Source organism: Bactrocera oleae, chromosome 2 (assembly GCF_042242935.1).
Source record: "Bactrocera oleae isolate idBacOlea1 chromosome 2, idBacOlea1, whole genome shotgun sequence".
Classification (NCBI taxonomy): Eukaryota; Metazoa; Arthropoda; class Insecta; order Diptera; family Tephritidae; genus Bactrocera; species Bactrocera oleae.
Genome location: NC_091536.1, coordinates 77,105,658 through 77,130,500, shown reverse-complemented (window position 1 = coordinate 77,130,500; position 24,843 = coordinate 77,105,658). Strand labels below are relative to the sequence as shown.

At 32.3% G+C, this 24,843-nt stretch overlaps 1 protein-coding gene across 5 annotated transcripts in view; it reads right to left on the bottom strand.

The window, feature by feature from the left end:
* kmr (kramer) overlaps positions 1-24,843 on the bottom strand; it is a 205,636-nt gene that overhangs the window by 84,007 nt on the left and 96,786 nt on the right. For all 5 annotated transcript variants that reach the window (XM_070105721.1, XM_070105720.1, XM_070105723.1 and 2 more), the window contains one exon: positions 12,078-12,221. The gene's annotated coding sequence lies outside the window, so the exon portion shown is untranslated. The remainder of the gene's footprint in view (positions 1-12,077; positions 12,222-24,843) is intronic.

Here is a 24,843-nt window from a genome sequence, read left to right as displayed (position 1 = left end):
AAAGCATAAGAAGAACAGTTCTTTTGCAAGATAAAGAGGTAGAATAAGACACACATAATTGTTTTCGGTGCTATTTTAATTTAAGTTAAGACAACATTTTACGGTTACACTAAATGGAATACACTAAATGGAAAGCTGTAGACTAAATTTTTTCTTTTCAAGGACATCATAAATACCGAAAACCTCATTAATGCCAGCTGGAATCTGTTTAATTTTTACTCTTGATTTTGTTTTAACATGAGTATCTCTCCTCGACACCAGATGTCACCCAATAATACACTTTCTTCGAATAAATCCATAAAGCCACTATAATAATAAATATGTATATCAACTAAATTGTGACCGAAAGTGTGGTATGACGGTTGAGTTTTTAAGAGTCAAAAACAGTTAATTTTAATTTCCGAAAAAAACTAAAACTCCTGTGGAAAAAAATTACTTGGCAAAGAGGGAGGTAATAAAAAGGCCTACAATTTTGGGTTAACACTTTTTTTCTGTAACCTCAAAATTTAAGTGAAAAATTTAAATAATCAATTTTTTGTTATTTTATTTTTATCTTATACAAAATATGTTTTTCTTTTACGAAATTTGTTTTTGTTGTGTTTTTTATCAGCCAAGCACACTGTCATTATTTCATATAATTTTTTTCACTTAATATCGGAAAAAAGCATTCAATTTCAGTCTAAAATTTTCACGCTAAAATACTCGTTTTTTGAAAAAGTGTGTAGGCTTTTTTTCATTGAAAGCAAATTTCTTTATCAAAATAATACCTCACCAAAATCTTTAAAGGGGTATACAAATTCGTATTTTATAACGAAGTAAGGTAATTTCACATAAGTGACACTATTTGCTATCCAATTTGACTTTTTATTGCAACTATAAAAAAATTCATATTTTAGTGAATACTTTTTTTTAAAATATGATTAGATTTTTACTTTTCATCATGTAAATCACTGAATATTGATTCATAACTCATTCAAAATATATAAATTATACTTCCAGCTACAGTTACTATTAAGAAACCCGATGATAAAGCATATTTCACACTAACTAAGTCAAAATGTACCTCCAATTTAACTTTCTTTATCGTTATTGCCCACCAATGACCCCTACACAAACAAAAACTAAGCATAATTGGACCTCTGCCGCTTTAGCTTATTTAACGCGCCATTGCCACAGAGTGCAAACACTTCGAGTGGCCCCTTAGTAATAGACATTTAGGTGTGAAAAGTGTTCGAATAAAACACAAATCTCCCTTAATAGTCATCGAACTTGGGTAAAAAGTGCAAACTTTACATAAACACACAAACAAACGCACACATACATGCACGCACAGATGTGCACAGAACGATGCTTTGTGAAAAAGCAGACACAGCACCGTTACAAGTTGTAGAGCGCAAAAGTTGTGAATTCGTTTTTAAGGTGTGAATCGTTTGAAAATCGTTACATAACCACAACGCCTGCACCCCAAGCACTACGCCAACCACACACTCTCTTCTCCACCACCTCTTACTGCACACCCCATACAATTTTTTGTCGGGTGCGGTGCACAGCCGAAAGTAGAACAATGCAACTATTTACCGAAATGCGATCGATTGCACTTATTGCAATTACCGGAATCCGCACACACATATACCTATATGTGTAACTTCAAGTGTATATGTGTGTGTGTGTTCCCCACATTTGTGCTAAAGCTGCAAAATGGCAAATAAAAATAGGAAGACAATAGCGAAAAAGCTGGAATAATTGCTGCAAATGCTGGTAAATCGCTTGGTAAGCAGCACACAGCGCGCAAGTAACGGTAAAATAGCTCAAAGCACACATGTGCGGCGTCGCGGCAGCCTAATTAAGTAATTCACTCCAAGAAGCTTAATAGCGGATTTGACTGCAGACAAATGTGGGTGTTTGATTTGATTAATTAGCCAACTGCAAAATGCGAATTGCAAGGGGCGATAAAAGAAGGTGGGTACTCCAAGCGTCAGAGAGCGCAAAATTCTTTGGCTTGCTTGGTATTTGGTTGGAGAGCGATAAATTAGCGGGTTTACTGCAAGTTGTGGTGCTCATATATGCACCATTAAATCCATTTCTAACAGATTTTGATAATAAGAAAAATTGAGTTCTTTTTATTTTTTTACTTTTTGTTAAATAATTTTTTTTTTATTATTTTTTGGATTAACAGGTAACATTTCATGGAAAAGTCGTTATTTTTGGAAAAATTAAAATATATTAAAACTAAATAATATTATTTAAATTGAGTAAAATGTCAAAAATATTATGTTTGTAAAATCTATAAGATCCTTAACCCTTAAATGTCTTATGTTAAAAGATATATACCAAAAAAACAAATGCCATTGGTGCTTTAACATTAATGCTTAAAGAAGGTTAATAGCTGCAAAGAAAAATTTCAAATCTGAGTATTAAAAAACAATAAATGCACTGAAAAACTAAATATTATTTTTTTAAAGTATTTTTTTTCTTATTTTTTTAAAAGATTTTTTACATTAATAAAATCTGTGACCTGATAGTTTTCAAAATCCCAAATTTCTTTAAGAGAACTACGTTAGAGTTAATAAGGGTAAATGCTTTAATTATATTTTTTTTTCAAAACTGGATATTTTGAAATAAAATTTATTTGTAAAGGGTATATTCTTAATTAAGCGATTATATACACTTATGGATATCGAATAAACGATTTTTTTTTCTACATATATTTGAAAATATTATCAGGCCACAACAAGTTTTTTCGAAAAATAGTTACGCAGATACCTATTTGTAAAAAAAAAATTTTAATTGAGTATAATAATGCCATAAAACTTTGAACGCCTTCTCCCGAAACGTAGTTTTCACTGTCGGTGAGGAAAATTTCTCTAAAATGGCTGGACCAATCGACTTGAAATTTTCACACAAGCTTCTAAGATATACACTTTTGACATGTAATGATTGAAGTAATTGAACTTTTGATAATAATTTCGATTTTTTATACCATTCTGATACATTTTTTCACAAAATACTCCTTTTTTGGGAAGCCGCTATTTTGTTTCAATTCAAAACTTTGACTATTCCATAAAAATTTCACGATTTTATTCTTTTGTCCTTTTGCTAAAAATTTCTTTATATAGTAAAATATATGTAGTACGCAAGTGTACCATTTATTCAATGTTATCGCTTGTGTGGTCTCAAAACTTTCAAAATATTTTTTTTGTAACGCAAAATTTTGATTTTGGAAAGCTTAAATCAGTAAGCATCGAAGAGTTAATTACTTTGTATAAATATTTAAAGCATTTTTGCTATTATATAATATTAACTAGCATTTTCCAGTGTATTTTATGTTGTTTTTATTGACATATACATATAAATTTTAGTCATTGAAGGGTTATTTAGTTTTTCTTAAAAACATTTATTATCTTTGATTTTTTTGATATTTTTGCCTTCTGTGAATTCTTAGTTTGGACAGCTTTTACTAAAGGTTAAATACTTGTCTTCCAAAAAATAATTTATTAATATCCTTTCACTTTAACAATAATTACATATAAATAATTTAGTTACATCGAACACCTACAAACAGTCTAATGTAATGAATTGTCTACAAATTATCACACCTTGCTGGGAGGCACAGTGCACAACAAAAGTGTCGTTAATTATGTAAATGAAGACATAAAATCATAATATAATATTAGCAAACACGTGTATAACAAATACACATACATAGATATATACAAACTAACAAACATGAGAAAAATTAAAGATATCATGTAGGCTGTTGTTTTCATACACTGGTTCTGTGAGTAGCAAACAAAAGCGCAATAAATTTGCATACACTAATACATGTATATTTAAGCTTCAGCTATATACATATATATGTATATGTACTACATTTTTAGCCTATCGACAGCCAACAGACAACGCGCTCTGTTGCTTACCCGTTTTCCAACGCCCCGCTCACTAAAATTCAGTTTGCTGGAAATTAGTTTAATAAAGGATATGACCAAACCAACGTCGGTCGAAATATACGCATAATAATAATGAATATGAGCATTGCGTTAGAAACTATGTAAGAAAGTGCGCAGCTGTGCGAAATTAATGAGACAGATAACAATGAAGACGCCTAAACGCCAGCGAAGATAGTGTTTTTCTTTACAAGTTTTCGCATACGATTAAGTGCGAATGATAAAAAGCATAAGGAGCATAGAAAGCATGACAGTTAGAGAACTATTAAATATTATTTGTACTAATTAGATGTACTTATTGTCAAATATATTTGATAAATATGAAAAACCCAAAAACTTGGATATTTGAATTTTTCACATAAATTTTAAAGTTATGTTAAAAGGGGTTTTCTAATAAATACAACTTTATCATACAACTCTTTTCTATAGGACTCGTAGTTTTGACGGAAATTGAACTAATCGTTTTTAATTCTTAAAATTTCAACCACGCCACTCAGCATCCTCTTCCCGACCTCAGATCGCCCTTAACCTATTTTTCCTCTCATTTTGCTTATTTTATCTTTCGTTTCCAATGGGTTTCAGTCTCTAAGTTTTTGTTTTTTTTTCGGTTTAATAAGTTATCTACCCTGCTTTAATGTTTTTGGACAAACATTTAATGCTTTTTAAAAACATTTTGGACAAGTTTGTGAGATTATTGTTGTCACAAATACGATATTAATATCATTTGTTTTTAAATTTTTATTGAAATTTTCAAAGTTAGAAAAATTTTTACTACCATAAAAAAATTGCGTTCTTACTCCAAACTCTATGATCTCGCAGTCAAAGTGCTGTTAAAAGTTGTGTTCAATTCGAGCTTTAAGTAGGTTTAAGAAAGGGATTTATTGTTTCAGTTTATAGGTTTCCTTTTTATAAAAAAAAATTATAATTTAGTCTAAATTTTTTGCTTCTATTTACCCCAGCTACATTCCGCGATTAAGTATAAAATTAAAAAATAAAATTAAAATTAAAATTAAAATTAAAATTAAAATTAAAATTAAAATCAAAATTAAAATTAATATTAAAATTAAATTAAAATTAAAACCAAATACATTTGAAATTACAGGAAAATATAACCTATTTACCATATACTTGTATTGTATATTTTCCGCATAAGTAAAATGCAACCAAACTATAAATAATGTTTATACATTTATTCGAATTTACCATAAAAACGACAGTAATTATTTAACTAACTGCACATTAAAACACACCGCTAACACGCGCTAAACATTAACCAAACCATTTAATGGTTTTCTATACTACAATTATATGCCGACAATTAAACGTTAACAGGAATTATAGGTAACTCATACGCCATGGCATCACTCACAACTTAAAAAATATTTTCGGGTACTACCGTTAAAACTAATACTTCCCACGCTAATACACGCATATAATTAAATGTCTGCAATATATTTTGTAGACAACAGAATTATAACAATTTTCCTGCCAACACTTTCGCCAGTCTGCCTGCTTACAGAGTAATTACGGATACACGCGTATGAAAGTATTTTAATGTGAAATCCGTGGTGCGGAAAGCTGCTCCATTTCGTTTACTACGCCAGTGCGTATTGTCTGCAGGTTGATGTTTTATTAAAATTCATTAAATATTCATAACATGAGCGAGTGCCTGGTATTCATTCCATTATGCTTAAAAGCGCGCAGGCAAAACTTAAACAGGTGAAAAGAAGCAAAACGGTTTGAATGGATAAATGATAGTGTAGGCAACAAACAAATTTTTTGGAATTGTAAGGTAAATCTAAGAAGGTAAAAATAGATAGGTATGGTTAAAGAGCCTAAATAATTGTATATAGTTTTGTGTGAGAATACACAATAATAGCTTAATAGCGCATCCAACTGGACATAGAGAATAGTTAACAAATATGGGGTAAAGAAAAGAAAGTAATAAAAAAGTAAATGTTCGGTCAAAATTTGGTTTTTTATAATACTTAATGATATTTGCTTTAAGATTTCTTGGCAACAGAAGAAAGCTTTCAGTATATTGTACTGCTTAGAGTCGATAAATGGCAAGTTCAGCTATAAAAAATGTACTACTAGGCCAGTGTCGATAAATTTTGAAAGCAAAAAAACGGTAATATGATCAAACTCTTTAACAAAGAAAGATAAAATAACAAAACAAAAATTGGTTGCATCGCTTAGTGATAACTAATTAGCATTTTCTAAGAAAACTTATTATAGTAATGCATATATTTTTTATACCAACGGAAAAAAGAGTTTTCATCACACCGATCATTTAAAAAATCTGATGTTTTTATGTGAAAATTCCGCTATTAAGTCACAATAAAAAAACGAATTATTACGAATTTGAGCGTGTGTGGGATATAAAAATGTTTGTTTACCTCAAATTTCGTGACATTTTTTTTTTTATAAAATATTAAGTTAAAAGCTAAAAACTTGGTTAATTGAATTTTTCATTAATATTTTGAGGTTATGTGAAAAAGAGTTACCTACAACTTTGCTATTTAACTTTTTTCTATAGAACTTGTAGTTTCGATGTGAATAGAGATAAACAATATATAACCTAAAGGGATTTAACCGCGCTCTAGCTTCACCTTTTCAACCTCAAATCGCGCATAAATTAATTCTCCTTGAATTTTTGTTGTTTAATATTACCTTTCCAATGGCTTCCATGGTGCAATGATTTTTTTTTCTTTGTGCCATTTTCAATGGCTACAGCACTGGCCTTAATAATATATTCAAGTAACTTTTCTTCATTATAAGCATTTGTGCGCCAAACAGTTTTAAACGCACCTATAAAGCACGTTTGAAACAAACTAATAACATGTATAATTTATACTGACAAATATTTTATGATTGTGGCAGTCATTAACGCTTGCCACAAACTCAGCACGCCTACCTCTAATTGTACATATCAAACCAAAAAAAGTTAAGTTGGCACTACTTACAGCTATATTCATTGATTATAGCATTTACATATATATTTATATAATTATATGCAATATATTATAGTATATGTATGTGTGTATATTTTCATATAAAACTCGTTGTGCGTGTCTGCGGCTAGGCTAATAAACGACGCACATCGCTACTTTCGCTCGCCTGCTACTGCATGCTTCCTCTCCTTATTCTACTCTCTTACATACACTCCTTTTATGCGTCTGTCCGCCGCCATGTCTGATGAGCGTGTATGTGGCACAAGCGTTTCAGTTACACCTGTAATTATATACAAACTTATACATACATATATGTAGGTATATCTGTATGCACACAGTCAAAGGCATAGCATTTCTCCCCAGCTGATTAATGCAATGTTGGCACAATAAAATTAATGCACACACACTCATTGAGCTAACATAAAAATTTAAAGGTGTGTATAGAGTTGCTGCTGCTTTTAGCATAAACATTTTCAATACACTGCTTACTAAAAGATTATATTTAAATATACATATGTCTATATACAAGTATAATCCATTTAATATTATATCTGTATATATGTATACATATATCAGCACAGCAATATAAAGCGAGCATCAAAAATTTCGTTTTCAGCTCCTTTTTTTGCCTTATTCGCTTTCATAGTTACGTTGTTGTTGTTGTACATTTGTTTGCCTTCATATTTTCATTGCTTCCTTTTATGCATGCACATATTTATATCAGCACACAAATACTCATACACACGCGTTTCGTACACATACACAAAATTTCTTATACACTTGTCACATTTTTGCTTTTTTTTCTTGTTGTTGTTATTTCATTTTATATTCTTTCTTTTACTTGTATATAGGCTGTGTTGTGGCCAGCATGAAAGCAGTGCTGACGCGCGCGCAACTAGCTCGTCGGTTGCCGTTTGTACCGTTTATATTGAATGTTTCGCGGATACTGAATTCCGTTGCATGCCCCATTCGTTATGGCACGGCGGTGCGTTGATAGCGCAGGACATGCTAAGGAATGTGTATTATGTGTGGTGTCGACCGCATGCGCCTCACTTGAGTGAAAATTCAACCCAATTGAGTGTAAGCTTTGCGCTTTGTTGCCGTGTAGTTTAGGGTGGCATGAGCTTTATGCCCATACCACATCGCAATTGATTAATCAATGCTTTCCGGTGTTGGGTGTTACGTGTATTTGGTTTATTTATTTATTAGCATTATTTTTATTAGCTTGACTTTTAGTTGGTAGTTAGCTGGCTTCGATAAGACAATGTGTTTCGAATTGTAGAGGAGCTTTAAACGCTTAGTATTTTAAGTTAAACAAAAAAATGTCACCCATACGCCCTGTCGACACTCTACAGTAATAGAAATTTCAAATATTAATATAAATTTAGAAAATAGTTTTAACTTTTAATTAGAATCTTTTAGTGGACTGGTAGTAAGCGGTAGCGCAAAATAAGCGGAACTCTCTCAAAATATTGCTCAGCAGATATTTTTGATTTACAAAAATGTGTTATTTGCATTGCGTCCATAAAAAAGTTGACAAGAATTTTTTTTTAAATTTTCATAGTGAAATAACATTTTCACTGTTTCTAAAGCTGACTAACTTCAAGTAGATGATTTTGCAGGTTCTAGTTATTTGTTTTTGGTAGCTTTATCACAAAAAAATATTGATGTGTGGAAATATGCTTTCTCTACTAAGAAAAAATAAAGATTTTGTTTTGTAGTAAAAATGTAGTAATTTCAGTTGCCTTAAAAATATATATACCTAAGTAAATATATAAGTACAAGTACAAATCTACAGAATTTGTAGTGTTAATTTTTTAACAATGGTTACTACGGACACCTCTTTCATATTATGAAAGCATACTCAATTCCAGTGAATTTCGAAGATTTAGAAAGAAACTAAATTTTTTCGAGAAAAGGCATTGAACACGGCAATGTTCACCAGGCTTATATGCAAAAAACACTATTGTCGCTACTTAAATGTTTTATAAATTTGTCCATAAAATTATTACTTCTGATCGATTTAAAGGTATTGGTTAACATCCGTCTACAATTCTCAAAAATAAAAAAAATTTTTTTGTGCTTAAAATACACATTAATGTCCAAACAACATTATTCAATTATTATTATACCGTAAAAAAAAGTCAATGCCCATCTACGCTAGTATCAAAGAGTTCGTGCCAGTCAACTTCAATACTTAAGAAAAAGAAATGTTAACTTCGCTTGCACCGAAGCTATAATAGCCTTCACAGATACAAAGGTGCCTTACAATAATTTGATTCCGATCTAATTTCGTGAAGATGCCTCGTCAAATAAACAAGTTTTCCATGCAGGCACTTTACTCCGATCGTTGAGTTAATATGGCAGCTATATGTTATAGTCACCCGATCTGTACCATTTCTTCGGAGATTACATTGCTGCCTTAGAAAATAACTCATGCCAAATTTCGTGAATATATTACATCAAATAACAGAGTTTCCCATACAAAGACTTTCGTGCGTTTTTCTCGAAGCAACATTTTTTTAAATCGCGAGCATCAAAGGTCACTGGAAACTATCTTTCGTATCCACTTGATATTTTAACTGTAGCTTCATAGTACTTTATCTAAAAAATATGTAGTTTTTTCTTAATATTATACTTTTTTTTAAAACAATTTACTGTTCATTCGTTAACAAATTAAACCTATCGATTTCAAGTCCGCGATTTTGCTAAAACGTTTTCACAGAATTAATTGTCAAATTAAGGACTTTTATCCTCTAGACTGGTAGAGAACAAAGGATGCCAAGTTAGACATTATGATTTCTCATAGGGGTAATCAGAAGAGTCAGCAAGATAAATGATTTCATCTTGCTGACACTTCCGCTTTAAAATACTTGCTGTAATATTGCGGTAGAGATTTCAACGATTAAATGAGGGATATCTAAGTGGATATCTATTAGATAATATATGATTCAGCTCGAAGCCGGAAAAGGCATATGGAATCATCTGTCACCTCACTAAGTATAGCTAAGAAAACTTTTTCCTTACAACTTTCTTGAACCAACAAATAGTTATTTACAATATAACTTAACTGACCTAAGTCTTTAAGCATTATAATAATATAAGCTTACTAAAAACGTGTCCGTTGAACTCTTCCATAGCAATGTCATCCTACTGTTAAGCATTCAACTAAACAGCTGGCTTAAAGTCAACGCAAGAATATTATAATTATATATCGCCCATTAAGGAATACGAAGGCGAACTTTGCTTTGCAATAGTCAAAAAACGAAAGCTTTTCGATTTTGTCAAATAGACTTGTTTCTTTGCCACAGGACTCTTAATTGCCACTTCAATATCAAGCAATTAATTCACGGCAAATTTATTCGTTAAGAATTGCGTTATCAGAGCTTTAAGGCAGAAAATCCGCTTGTCAGAACTGCTTACCAGGAATGCTTTTACGATTTAATTAAAAGTAAAGAAAATTGAAGTTTACTCTCCGTCTCACAGCGCAAAATATGCAAAGAAGCTTTTACGAAGTAAAACGTTAAATTCCATTTGCTCAAGTTGAGAGCAAATAAAACTAATGCTTTCAAAGAAGCTTGCACTCAAACATAGCGCTTTTAATAAAAACGCTCAAGCTTTCTGCGAAATAAGCACTCAAAGTTTCAGGAGTACTCAAGCCTACACTCACACATAGTTATACTTGAGTTTTCATTTATATATATATGAAAGTAGTGACTGAGACTTTTTGTATGTTGAACGCTTTTGAAGCTACCACATATTGATATAATAAAGGGTGAACACAAACAAAATACAAAAATAAAACAAAAATCGCAAAAGGTAAGGCAACAACAGCAACACAGTAATTCAAATTTTTTTGTGAGTAAAATGCTGCATGCAAAAGAGGCGAATACTGAAGAGAGCAGAGTAGAAAAGGAACAGCAAAATTTGCGGGGCTGAGTGGAATGGATACCCAATGTTTGTATGTACATATGTATATAGGCATATTAGTATGCATATATGTATATATGTATACATATGTATATATTAATAATATGTGTTTTGTTGCAAAAATGGCATTGAGCAACAGCAAAAACACCGGCAATCGGCGAATTTCATTGGCCATGGTAAACAAGGCAACGCGAGCAAACATTTGCAAAGGCTCAAAGCAGCCAGCAAAAATTACAATAGCAATAACAAACATTATAAAGGTTGCATAAATGACAGGTAAAGCATCAATTTTGTAAAAATTAAATATATTTCGACAGCAGACTTGCAGGCAACACTTTATAATGCGCTGCCGCGAGTGAGCAACTGAAATTAAATTGCGGAAGGAGTGAACGAAAAAATGCGAATGTAACAAAAGCGAATGGCAGATGGAAGAGGCAGCAGCAGCAAAATACGAAATTAAATTCTGAAAACTTTGTTGATTAACTGTGCGCTGCCACCATGCCGATGTTGCAACAACGCGTTTTATGTTAATATATTTTTATAGAGCTTGGCAATGTTAATGCTGTTGTTTTTGCTTGAACAATTCTTGTTCTTCTTTTTTTCTTTTTTTTTTTTTTGCTTTAGTCACTTCTCGCATTTCAGCAACAACTGTTGATAATACAGGAAGCTGACCGGCGCTACGTTGGGTGACAACTCCTCTGCTAGCAGAGCGTGAAGGCAGCGCACCTCGAGTTGAGAGATGCGTAATTAAAGTATTGAATTGATTAAATGGCATTGAGCGGTTTTATGCAATTTCTTGGTCAATGCGCGTAGTTGAAGACAGTATGGGAGAGAGACGCAGGGTAGAAGCAAACAAAGTAGAGATAATGTAAGGAAAACGTGTTTTACCAGCAAAGATTCATGAGTTTCATACATACATATATTCCACTAATATATAGCGTTTGTAAAAATATGCGTCGCTGCCATCCTACAAGTATAAAGCCACAGTTGCGCCAATAAGAACGAAATGCTCCAAAGTTAGCAAAATAATTGAGACATAAGTTACCAAACGTCTGCGGAATTAGCAAAGTTCGGTTGACCCACAAAAGGTGCGCTGTAAGCGACTTAATTTGCAGTGAAAGTAATTGGTTAAATATATATCTATAAGCAGGGACTTTACTTCGAAGTTAGCGGAAGCAACTTAGAAATATGAAAAAATAAAAAAATTAATTGAAATTTCCTTTCCAATTCAACTTTAACGTAAACTTACCACTAATCAGTTTGGAAAAAAGCACACAATTGAATATCAAATGAACATTGCGGCCTTTTCCATAGTCGTGCTGTCAAATTGTTTACAGTTAAAGCTGCTACTGATGTAGAGGCGAAGTTTTCGATGCGAAATTTCCAAAATAAGCTGGAAAAGAAGAAAAAGAAAAATGAGATACAAATTAAAAGTAATTGAAATATATAAATAAAGTTATAAGCTAAAAGTAAAGAAGTAAGGAAGAGCTTTACATTCTCGCCACTTGCAAGAATCAAAGCCGGAGCATATTCTTTTCGAATTTCAATAATATAACTGACAAGTTGACCGATACTTTCGGTGAAAAGTTTGCAATGGGAACTGGCGTTAACATATTCGGTATCTGGGGGTTTGAATAGTTTTGCTCCGAATTAGACAATTTTTGGTCTAAGATAGCACTCTCTAATAGCACTATTCGGTCAAAGTTCCGATACATTCATTGGTGCTTGATTTGCTTACCAGAATGTGAAAAAACCAGATGGAATTGAAAACTGAGTTATATGGGAAGTAGGCGTGGCTTTTGTCTGATTTTCGCACTGTAATATCAGGATAATATTACCTACTGAATTTGGTTGAAATCGGTAATGTAGGCCCCAAGATATGTGTTTTCATCTAAATGTGGGCGGTGCCACGCCCATCGTTCAAATTTGACATCGGCTCCTATAAAGTTATTTTGTACGATTTCGGGTGTAAAATATATGCATTTAGTTAAAGATTTATCCTACTTTTATTAGCTTTTATCAAAACCGTTATATGGGGAGTGGGCGAAGTTGTAATTCGAATTCACCTATTTTCATAGGGTGGGTAGGAATGTAATAAATATTTGTCCTGAGCGAATTGGGTTAGTATAGTTTGAATGGCTTAGGAGAGCAGGGCCACCATAGATACCCTACTCTAAACCAATTACAATTGTATCTTATTGTGGAGCTTAGTTATGGCTCTTTATATGTTTTCGATAAATTACCCTCCCCCCCAAGGTTGCCAAGGACGACGTTTAAAAACAGCCGTTAGGTGAACTAAACTATTCCCTTTGTTGTTAGCGTATAAAAATAATCGTATGGAGCAACTAAAAAAGCCAAAAAATGTACAATATAGCTATGTTGCAAGTACTTCAGAAACTAGCGGAAATATTTAGTACTGGAGTAGAAATACTTCAACCATAATTTAAATTAAGGAGTTAGCTCAGTCTCGGATTTTCAAAACTCGAATTTTTTCTGGTCACTTTGTAGTCCTAAAATATTATTCAACTCGTAGAAGAGCGAAAAAATGTGTTTCCAGTTTAATCAGCTGCTGTATCGAAGCCTTCGGGTCAGTCATTTTCAGCATTTACTTTAAACGCATTTTTCTCGAAACTGAATTGCAGAAATGGGGCAACGATGGTACTGGAGACTGTCTTAAGTACACTTGAAATTTCAATTAGAGCTTCACAGTAACATTATCCACTTAACTCTTATCGATTTTTTGATATTAACTTTAATTTTTATAAAAAATTTTTGGTGAAAAATTTTGAATTTTTTACAAAACCATCATTTTGCGAAAAAGTTTTTATAAGGCGAAAAACATAAGTCTTATGTACATTAAAACCCCGTTTTTTTCAGATAACATGAGTTCTTGGGAAAATCAACGCTCGTAGCGGCCTTCTTAAAAAAGGTGATCCTAAATTTATATTGAGATATCTATATATTTCTTGAAATACTTAAATAGTTGTTTAATAAAGTTTAAAATTATTTCCATATTTCCAGCATTAACTGTCAAAGCTATATCTTTTATGAGGGCTGTAGACTAACGTAACCATTTAATAATGGTCTAAAAAGGGGGAGCAGGAGAACTATTACAATATATTTATTAAATTCGAAGTCGAATACCAAAGCGCTTGAAATCGATTTATTTTATTAAGTTATGAAGGAAGAAAAAATGTCCAATAATAATTGCAATACTCTTTCTAATAAAATTTTTCCATTTACCCTTTGTGTATATTATTCTCACTGAACTCTTTATTTTCCAACATTTACAAACAGCAAATACATGATATAGTCTTTAAACATGCAAAGCTATGAGAATTTACGCGCATAATCAACAACAACAACACAATCATATATACATATTTACAGACATGCACACACACACACTTGCAACCACAAGAAATACCATTAACACGCGCTAAGTCGCCACGGGGGGAAACAAAGCTACCCAGCAAAATGCGGGAAGATGAAATTGCACTCATTCTATTCTTATAAACACGTACAAAAATAAAAGCAAAAACATTGCAGAGTAAACAAGAAACAGATCAAAATAAATGCAAACCGCCGCAGCAAATATACTACAATAAGCAAGCGTACACGCACACAAATACATAGACGGACTAACAAAATCATTTGACCATTCGCTGCAGCGCTACAAAAACAAATACACAAAGCCAAAATTGGCCAAACAAGTCACGTGCTGCACGACGGTATAAATATATGTAGTGTACATGCATATATATTTTAATAAGTGCGTGCACCCATCCGGAAAATTCTGACTGTTTTTTGTTCATCAAATTTTTGAAAGTGGCGAATCGAACTAATAACTAACATAAATCAAGTACACAAATGGATATAGCGTAGAAAGAGGTTAGCTCAATTTAATGAGGTATCTACGTATTTCTTTCGATTCGCTAAAAATTGCAGGTGAGTAGCGAACAAACAACTGGCCGAAATTAAAGAAATTGGTATAATGAAATAAAATTGGAGTAGAGAAAAATAGAAAGAGATTGTAATATCTTTGTCGAGTGCCGTAAGTATTTTCTTCGATTTGTTAAACTTTGGAGAGTACTGAATCGAACAAACAACTCGCATAAATTTAAGAGACTAAATTATGGGAGGAAAAGGTTACTCCACTTTATTAAGGTATCTAGTTACATATATATATTTTTCAATTTCTCAGTCTTTGAGAGTTACAAATCGAACAAGCAACTGGTATAAATGCAACTGAGTACGCCATAATTTTGTTATAGAGTTCACTTTTCATACTAGGATATTTTCGTTACAGTATTTTCTTTGTTTGAATATCGTAATATGTACATAATATGTATGCATGTATGTTTACATTTACATTAGTCCATATAAGAATGTCTGTCGCTTTGCCAACGCGCACTTGAAACAAAAATAATTGTGTGTCTACACGGATTACGTGGATAAAACTGCAATGGAATGTACAAGTTAAAAACGAAAAATATTGAACACGTCATGTGCATGTTATGCGATATATGCAGCTTAAAAAAAGCATGCCCTCATATATATTTTAATAATGTTTTAATTTAAAATATATATTAAATGTTAAAATCATCGCATTAATAATACCCTGAACAGGGTATATTAGGTTTGTTACGATGTTTGTAACACCCTAAAGAAAACGTCGGAGACCATATAAAATATATGTATAATTGATTAACTTGACGAGCTAAGTCGATTTAGCCTTGGCCGACTGTCCGACCATCCGTCTGTCTCATCGTCTATATATACACGAACTAATCTCTTAGTTTTTAACATATTGATCTGAAATTTTGTACACTTCTTTTTCTCAGCTAAAAGCTGCTCATACGTGAGATATCGGACAACTATAGCATATAGCTGCCATACAAACTGAACTATCGGAAGCAAATACTTGTTTTGGAAAAATTTTAACTTGACGAGGTATCTTCAAGAAATTTGGCAAGGATTATTATCCAAGGCATTGCTACGATTTCTGAACATATTATTCTGATCGGACCACAGTAGTTTCTAGCTACCATCCAAATTTACCAATCAAAATCAGCATAAATATCTTTTTATACCCTTATATGCTATAAAAAAAATGCACCTTTAAAGGGTATTATGGCTTCAGTAAAGCCGAAGTTAACGTTTTTTCTTGTTTTTCATACATTCTGGGTTTTAAAAATTTGAAACAGCCATCTCACAGTGAAGGTGCTTTTTGAGTGAATCGATCTATTGGTCCTTGACATTAAAGCTTCTTTACCTTTTTTTTTGTAGATTTTTTATTTAACGAGATATTTTATTATTGGACTAATATACCTGTTTGATGCCTTAGTAAAATATTAAATAAAGGAAACCTTCAGTGGCCCTGTGATTCCAAAGACAGCCTTTTACAAGAATGGCGGATTTTTTATTCTTATTAAAGAGTTAAAATATCCGGGTCTATATTAAATAAATCAAAATACTCCTTAACAAACTGCAAATATTGGTAGTTTGAATTACAGATTCTTATATAGATCTAAGTGTCCCTTTTAGCAGCTAAGTAAAAAAAAAAGTTGTCAATAAATCCAGGAAGTAAAGTGAAATCTAAATACTTTACTTGTGTTGGGTTGAGACGTGAAGTATAACGAAAGAACTGAAAACCAGTTTTGCTCGACTGTTTGTCTAAAGCTTTAATAACTCTTAAAAAACATTTGTACCTCTGCGGTATTAATGAGATTTTCTGCTTAAAAGTTTACAATTTAACACTGTTCTGCTATTAAACAAAACAGCTGATTTATTTTATAACTCAAATATTCGGGTTTTTTTTTCATTTTATAGATTTGGGGATATTATTGAAAAATTTCAAAGTTTACTTCGTTATTGATAGAAGAAATTAAGTTTATTTCGTAAAAGAGTAGATCTGCCTGCTGAATGAGCGTTCAGAAGACATTCGGAAACAAATTTTTAGACTAATGTACTACTTCGTGTTATGTAATATATATCTCATAGATGTATGTCTACTTCAGAGAAAGACATCAAAAATATTATAAAGTATACAATAGTGGACTTTAAAGTTTAACTCTCTCACTATAGATTATATTATATAAAAGCCAGCGGTTGCTTAACTTTTATCAATTTATATTCATATTCTTGGTAGAACTACGTGAGTTATTTGTCTAACAATCAATCGAGATATTCCTAACAGATTTAACAGTTAGTAAGATAACTATGTATATATTAAGCAGTAAGAAACGAATGATCAGGCATTCCCAACTATTTTCAATCTTATATCTAGAAACCTACTTTTCACTTAGCTAATTCATAGATTTTTGGCTTCATTCTGTTAATAATTACCTTTGAAGTTTCTACGTAGACAGAAAGTAGGTAACTTTTGTTTTTAGGAATAAAAAGCAGGGTTTTTTTTTGGTAAACTTAGGTATTTTTTTATATGTCTGAACTTGTTTCATTACCATTTGCTTCCAATTTTATATATGTATATACAATAATTCCCGTTAGTTGACCCCAACACCGCGCTTTAATGCCAATTCTCGACGCTTGTTGCACATAACGCCTCGAGTGATTTTTTGTTAGCGACTACAGTGTGATGCTATTAAAACGCTAACTACAAAAGTGCATGGAAACAATATTTATATTTATTTTCATTTTCCATTTCTCTGTTTAGCGCCCAAACGAAATTGACTTTCGTAGCAAGGCAAACGTCTAGGCGCTATTGTTGAGTTTAGATTACCTGTTGTGTGCTGGACAACAAGTCAATGAACGTTTATACTTTAGCAGCCTTTATCGTTGTTGTTCTCTACAATAACGAACGCCAATTCGCTTTCCCGCGCCGCTTACGAGGACAATTTATGATTGCGCCAAGCCGTAGAGTAATTTGCATGCAAAAGCGAAATGCCAATTTGGCGAGCTAAACTTACGCTCTGGGTTTGCATGTAAGTTTGAATGGATGTATGTATGTAGTTGTAAAATCAAATGAGCGCTAAGAATGAAATGCGATTGGCCGAAAATAGGTGCACAAGGAAGTTGCCAGCGAAACAAATATATTTCGATATGTAAATGAATTGGATAAGTGAACAGCAGTCTACTTGAGGGGTCAAGCTAATTTCACTGTTGGGTTGTTGGGTTGCATTGAACCTTATGTCAAAAGCGAGTACTTAGCGTGATATTTACAAGCTTTTCCCATTACGAGAAATTTATGGGTTTGGGTTGTCGTGAAGTTGAAAATATAAAATATGTGTACGAGCATGTTAAGGTTGATTTAAAAAAATCAAATTTACAATGATTCCAGTCACTAACAAACATATCTTAAACTATACCAATACTTTCGAATATTTCAACTAAATATATGTTATATGTAGTACCTGCAGCAATTGACAGCAAAATCAGCCTCATTGCTCAAATATAATTTATTTATAATAATTTATGTGTATAATGCTGATTAATACTTGCTGAATGGATGTATATTAAGGACTTGGGTGACACTTTGAACCGCTAAATACAGTACTCCATTAACTAAAACTCAAATAATTGCTTTGTCTTTGTAAACTGTAAACTAATACATGCGCATAAATCAATTCAGTTTGGTCTTAAAACAAATCGTTACTGAATTTATAGCGATTACTATGTAATTAAACTGTAATTATGGCTATTTGCAAAAAGCAGCACTTGAGTGTGTCTGTGTGTGTGTGTGTGTGTGAGCAAATATTTGCAAAGTACAACGCTATACAGTTTGTTTGCACACGAATACATGTGTGTGCGTGTGAGAATCATAAATTACATAATTGTCAAATCTACTTCAATAAGCCCTTTCGTTTCAACAAAGCCTACTTCAATAGTCCAAATATTGCAGGATTACATGAAAGTATTTAGTAAAGTAGTTATACCATTGTGCATAAAATTGCAGGTAACACATGTGCAACAACATCTATGGGAAATCGATATATACATATTGAAGTACTTGTGACCTAGTGTCATTCTGTTCACATTAAATTGTTTAAGTGCACATATCTCTCAGATTTACACCAGTAATTCGAAATATATTCAATGATGTTTAATAAAAATGGTCATCTGTGAGCATGCCTTGTAGAAAATTAAAATTACACTCGAAAAAACTTTGCATCGTTTCTAGTGCACTTCCTAACATTTTTAATCGGTGCAAATGGTATTTTGTGATTAAAAACTAGTTTGAAATAGATCAAAAACGGGCCAGTTGTCGAAGAAGAAGTATGAATTCGCCAATTTAACTCTAGTTTCAGAACCATATAAGCCAAAAATAAATCAAAATGACAAGAGTAAGTAAATATTTTATATTAAAAAAATTACAGTTAGACATAGAAAGGTTAGTTTAACCCAAAATTGTTTGTAAAAGATAAAAATAAAAACCCGAAAACTTGGTTATAGAAAAAAAGGCGTGAATAGGCTGTAGATCTTTTTATTAGCCACAACTTTTCCTTTTAACTTTTTTTCATAGGACTTCTAGTTTTTCCGTAAATTGAGGCAAACCAAAAACTCAACCACCCCCCTCTATTACACTTCCCGACCTCAGATCACTCACAAATATTTTTTCTTTCATTTTTATTATATTCTGTTCCTTTTCCAATAAGTTCCATCGTGCTATTTTTTTTTTTTTTTTTTTTCAAAAATTATTCACCCTGGTCTAATATATTATATATGTTAATGTTATTTAAGTTTTCCTGCAGGATACATGAAATACAAATGGTTTAACAAAGCAGAGTTTCGCCTGACTGTATTTTCACCCCATTCAGCAAATATTTTACTAAGTATCTCCGACAACAAGTAGAGATTATGTAAGTTTAAATATCAGCTAACTGTTTTGAATTGCCACAGGTGTAAATTTGTGTATATGCAAAAACATGATATGCGGATTTCTAAAACTTCAAAGTTATCGACATAAGTACACATTTATACTTAGTAACTATATAAAATTTTATATATGAAGTCAGTTAATTAATATTTACAACAACAACTAAACAACTAATATTACACATATATATTTATTACTGTTATTCTTATATAGGGTGTTTTTTTTTTTTGTACTAACACCCTAAGTATAGGAAAGGAAATTCTCAAAGTAAACACATGTATTTGACAGCTATGTTCAATATACTTCGGGAAACTACCCTACAAGTGCTTACACGAGAATAAGGGTCAAACTCTTAAAAAATATTTCCAAAACTTGCTTTTTTTGCAACAAACTCATATACACATTTTAAACGTCAAATAAACTCCGACGATGAAGCTTATTTCGGACTGGGCGGCTACATAAATGAACAAATTTGCCCTTACTGGATTGTGAACAACTCTTCATGCTCTTTTGCATAAAACAAAATTACTGTCTAGAGCAATTTGAATGCCGAAAGCATTGTTGGTTCATACTTTCCCAATACTACAGAAAATGCTCATAAAGGATATACTATTACCAGTAAGGTGACGGATGTTCTTTTGGCAAGTTTTTAAATTTCCATGTCGTAATGAACCAGCTAATACCTAAGTTGTTCCAAAAAGACGAATCAAAACGTGAACTGAACCTGTAACTGTACGTTATTTTTTGTGGGTTCGGTTCAAGCACTTAATTGCAAAAAAATTTGCAATTTCACTAAAAGATCGGAATCATGTGCTTATAAGGAACCTTTTGTATTTTTAAAAGTTATTATCAGGGACCTTAAATAATGATTATTGTTGCGATTTTTAAATGGACAGATCAACAACATGCAATTGATATACAAAAAAAGTACGTCTGGCACTAGGGGACTCCCGCGGTAAAGTTATTGCAAAGCAGTTTTTATCAACTTATGCAATTATAATTATTTATTTATTTTTTATGTAGTATTTTTTTTTTTTTTTGCTTTGTATTGTATTTCAAGTTTTTTCTTAATCAAGTTACACTTTATATTGAATAAATGAGAAGTAAATATTGTTTTAAATTATTTTTATTATCTTACAATATATGTAGGTTATTTAGGAATGTTTATCATTAAACCTATAGATTTATGCTAACTGAAATAAGAAACATAAGTTTGAGACTTGATATTCTATAAATATCTGGAAAAAACCGTGTCAATGGTGGTCCCATATTATAAGTGGATTCTTGTGGATTATTATTCATTTTCCAATTAAATTTTTCCGAAAGAACAGTTGTCAACCGCTCTGATGTCTTATAAGCGGAATTGATATTGAAATCGCCAAGCAAGATAAGTGGAAATTTATTATTATACTTGTAATTGATAATCCGATTGAAATACCTAATCTCAATTGTTTTGTTGAAGTCAAATAAGATACTGTTCCAAAAGGTGGGTTAACTATTTACCAAAATGATAATAATGTTACTAATATTATGACCCCGAATATTAAATGATTGTTGTCTCTTTAATTGATTTGTTCCCCTTGACATATGCGAAAATACGCCTAAAAGTATGCAAACATTTTGCGCATACTTTGTGATCGTGTTAGGTTTATTTCCGTTACGGAATTAAGTGATTCAGTTCCCACGCTCAAAGCCCGCGATAGAAGCTATAGAATAGCTTAAAAACCAGATAATGTCACGTTATTCCTTTTTCGACGGTCTAAGCATTTTCATGATAATTGGTTATAATAATAATGATTAATTCCACAATAAATCATATATAACCATAATTTTGAGTAAAAAAATATATATCATAAATACTGATTATATAATATAATATGTGATTTTTACTACACAAATATCTAAGCAACTTCTAAGTATCTGCTTAGACAAGCCTCAGCTTATGGATTATGATCATAATAATGCTTGATGACACAAAAGAGCTGCAGGCGTATAATATTCAAGTGTGTAAGTAAATAACCATATTTTACGGTACATTTACAGGAAACTGTTAACATATAAAAATTTATGAGAATTTAGGCGCGAAGAGAAAAGGAAGAACAAAATATAATATTATTGCGTAAATGGCGAGGTATTAAAGGGAATTACAATAGGTATTTGTATAAAATATGAAAATAGTACAATATAAAATAAGGTTAAACAAAAGGTACGGAAATTTAAAGTTTTAAATTTTAATATATTTATTGTATAAATACTTTTATTTGACTACAATAAAAAATTTGCCTTTCTACTAAATAATTCAACAAATTACTAAAAAATATCACTACATTAGTATTGGAAGATTTCAAATATTTTAAATGAAGTAATTAATTTGGAATTATTAGACCGTATTTAAGCACAATTTTGAAATGTGTATACATATTTTAAAAATAACACCTGAAGGTATGCTATGATTTTCTGCTGCTTACTTTTTGCTATGCGATAATTCTTTTCAATGTCAGCAGTAAAGCCGTTGGCAATGGTTATTGCCAATTCAATGGTTCGCATAATTGGCAGTAGCGTGCAATATGCGTAAATAAGCGCACACAGACACTTATGCTCACACACACACAGGCGCACATAATAATCACCGAAGCTCTCTCAGGCGATTTGTCACTAATTGTCATTGGCAATATGCGTAAGCAAGAGCTCAAGAATGAATGTACATATGTATGCTCACACACAATTCCTGAACTAGTGTGTGTGTGCTGCTGAGGCGTAAACCTGTTTTGTGCCTCCATAGTATGCGATACTTGTATACCAAAAGCAGTGACCGTTGTTTACAACCAACCACGCTGCCGATTTTCTTGCAGGCAGTTACGATGTGCGCGTGTCTCTGTGTGTGAGCACATACATACATATATTGTCGTGCTTGCGGCACACCACTGCTTATACGATAAATCACGTGACATATAGCAGTAGCACGGTCGTTGTCGGCAAATATGTGGCATAATTTCGGGCAGCAAAGCAGGCGCATAAAGGAAGTGTGACGAGATAAGCACCATTTTAGTGTGTATGTGTGTGTTTGCCGAAAACAGCAGTTGCCAGCCGCAAATGAGGCGGCAGCCGCCATATCGACCGGCAGTTAAGGTTACTGGCGCAAGGCATATGCACAGGCGCTGTGCGATAAACTAGGCGGATGGCAACAGCGCAAGATCGACCGGTTCGCATAGCCTGCTTGGCAGTTCTGCCAGCCAGAAATAATGGAAGCAACAACAAATTCGTTGCAGCACACACGTTGACTTGATTCACAAACATGTGGCAGCACTGGCTGTTGCATGGTATTTCTACCTTTATGGTGGTTGTTAAAATTTTTCTTGTGGTTTGGCCATGGCTCTTCATGGCTATGTTGTAATTGTTGTTGTTGTCTTTACACATAACGATTGTGTTCACCAAATTCTGCTGTCATTGTTCATTGGCAATTACACACATTGGTCCGTTAACAATTTTGCCCGAAGGAATTCGAATCAACGCATACACTAAGGCTTTTGAGCCTTTCAAAGATGTATGTGTGTGTGCGAGTGTGTGAACACTTTAGTGTAGGTGCATAACAATGTACTTACAATTACGAACGAAAGGGTGCATTGTCTTCAGATGCCCAGGCATAATTCATCCTCCATTGCACGTGCAATCGACAGGCAATTGTTGCCGCCACCAACACTTGGAAACACACTTGCTGCAGGCGATGTGCGATAACTTGATTTACATGATTTGCTGCACTTGAAGTCAGAGCATATTAAGATTATTAGAATTCTCGCAGCGAAGTTGAGAAGCATATATGGCATATGATATAGTGGTCCGATATGGCAATTTATTCGAAGATTGCAGCGTTGCCAAAATTCGTGAAGATATCTTACACAATAAAAATAGTTTTCCAAACCAGAAATTGACTTTAATCGATCAGTTTGGATGGTATTTATATGCTTTAATGCATATCGGTGGTTCTGATAAATGAGCAGCTTCTTGGGGAAATAAAGACGTGTATAAAATTTCAGAACGGTATCTCAAACATTTAAGGACTAGCTCACATTTATACAAACAGACAGACAGACGAATACGGCTAATCAGGCTGATAATTTATGTATATATATATATTATATATATATAAAATTTACCTTTCTACTAAATAAAAACTATATAATATATATATATACCTATAGGGTCTCCGACGTTTACTTTTGGTGTTAGAAGCATCAGGGCAAATATGTGGCAATAATTATTTTTTAAATAATAAATAAAATTATAATCAAATTTTATAACTTTGTCCGAATTAGATGTCAGTCTAATAGAAACTCACTCACTGTCAAATTAACAGATATATATCAATGCGCCGTTCGTAATTTTGATTATTTAAGCTATGAAATACAGATATTTTTATATACTAGGCTGTGTCATTTTTAGGCAACATGATTCTCATTGAAAAAAATTTAAATGAACGCACAGGTTAGGTCAAATTTGTCAAAGATATATCTGACAATAGATCTGATTCTATAACTTTCTATATGTGAAATAAAAACTTTTAGAGATTGGACTAGGATTTTTCAAACCATTGTTATTTTTTAGTTTTTTAATTTTTGGTGACCTGTGTTGCATAAAAGTATGAATTACCACTCCTTTATTAGTTAGTTATTCAGACTACGCGTAAAACTAGAAAGGCATATACAAACTTATCGAACATTCTCAAAACACATAAAGCATATCTAATTGAGCGCTAAAATATCGACAATGGGGCAATTTTGTATTCATATTAGCCGAAATTAGGCAACAATTTAATTGGAAATATACGTATGCCAAATAATGTAAATATTAAAAATAGCTGGCCTACATTTAGGCTCACAATTATTAGTTGTAAGAGCCTTGGCTTTTAAAAAAATCTATTATTTATTTTTTGGCTTGAAACACAATTTAACGTCCTAATAGTATTGTTCAATGCTAAAATATTGAAAAAAAACCATTATCCATTTACACGGCCCAGTTAGCTTCAGCATTACCAGCCTCAGGCCCTCTTGTCAGATGTGTCATTGGTACAGCAGCCGCCATTTCGTGACAAAATATCAACATTCTTATTTTACACATTCAAATATGTATTACATAAATCCTGGAAGAGAGAAATTCAATACTCCCAGTATAAATTGTCATT